The sequence below is a fragment of the Arachis hypogaea genome, chromosome 9, assembly GCF_003086295.3.
Source record: "Arachis hypogaea cultivar Tifrunner chromosome 9, arahy.Tifrunner.gnm2.J5K5, whole genome shotgun sequence".
Taxonomy (NCBI): Eukaryota; Viridiplantae; Streptophyta; class Magnoliopsida; order Fabales; family Fabaceae; genus Arachis; species Arachis hypogaea.
This window is the reverse complement of record NC_092044.1, coordinates 65322026-65323361: the sequence shown is the minus strand read 5'-3', so window position 1 is coordinate 65323361 and position 1336 is coordinate 65322026. Positions and strand designations below refer to the sequence as shown.

The 1336-nt window shown below is 40.3% G+C and overlaps 1 non-coding gene across 1 annotated transcript; it reads left to right on the top strand.

Annotated features, from left to right (window-relative positions):
• Nucleotides 1-820: 820 nt before the first annotated feature.
• Nucleotides 821-928, top strand: LOC112713459 (small nucleolar RNA R71). The gene has a single exon (XR_003158431.1). It is a non-coding gene; the product is annotated as a small nucleolar RNA R71 (small nucleolar RNA).
• Nucleotides 929-1336: the final 408 nt, after the last annotated feature.

Sequence of the window (1336 nt, the reverse complement as noted above, 5' to 3'; positions counted from 1 at the left end):
CCCTGAGGTCTTCCTCATTAGGATTCACGTCCTCCTCCTCCTTTAAGGTTTTGGCCATGTTGATTACATCAATGGCCTTGAATTCTCCTTTGGGATTCTCTTCTGTATTGCTTGGGAGAGTGCTAGGAGGAGTTTCAGTAACCCTTTTACTCAGTTGGCTCACTTGTGCCTCCAAATTTATAATGGAGGATCTTATTTCAGTCATGAAACTAAGAGTGGCCTTAGATAGATCAGAGACTATGTTTGCTAAGCTAGAATGATTCTGCTTAGAATGCTCTATCTGTTGCTGAGATGATGATGGGAAAGGTTTGCTATTGCTAAACCTGTTTCTTCCACCATTGTTATTATTGAAGCCTTGCTTTTGTTGATCCTTCCTTGAAAAATTTGGAGGATTTTTCCACGAAGGATTATAGGTGCTGCCAAAGGCTTCACCCATGTAATTTACCTCTGCCATTGCAGGGTTCTTAGGATCATAAGCTTCTTCTTCAAAATATGATTCTTTAGTACTGTTGGATGAATTTTGTAATCCATTCAGACTCTGAGATATCATATTGACTTGTTGGGTCAATATTTTGTTCTGAGCCAGTATGGCATTCAGAGCATCAATTTCAAGAACTCCTATCTTTTGAGGCATTTCATTACTCACAGGATTCTTCTCAGAGGTATACATGAATTGGTTATTTGCAACAATTTCAATAAGTTCCAGAGCTTCTGCAGGCATTTTCTTTAGGTGAATGGATCCACCTGCAGAGTGGTCCAGTGACATCTTGGAAAATTCAGACAGACCATCATAGAATATATCGAATGTGGTCCATTCTAAAAGCATGTCAGAAGGACACTTTTTGGTCAGCTGCTTGTATCTTTCCCAAGCTTCATAGAGGGATTCACCTTCTTCCTGTCTGAAGGTTTGAACATCCACTCTAAGCTTGCTCAGCTTTTAAGGAGGAAAGAACTTGGATAAGAAAGCCGTGACCAGCTTATCCCAAGAGTCCAGGCTATCTCTAGGTTGTGAGTCCAACCATGTTCTAGCTCTGTCTCTTACAGCAAAAGGGAAAACCATAAGCTTGTAGACTTCAGGATCAACTCCATTGGTCTTAACAGTATCACAAATCTGCAAGAACTCAGTTAAGAACTGATAAGGGTCTTCTGATGGAAGTCCATGAAACTTGCAGTTCTGTTGCAGTAGAGAAACTAATTGAGGCTTTAGCTCAAGATTGTTTGCTCCTATGGCAGGGATTGAGATGCTTCCTCCATAAAAGTTGGAAGTTAGTGTAGTAAAATCACCAAGCATCTTCCTTGCATTGTTGTTTGGTTCAGCCATAATTGTTTCTTTTGC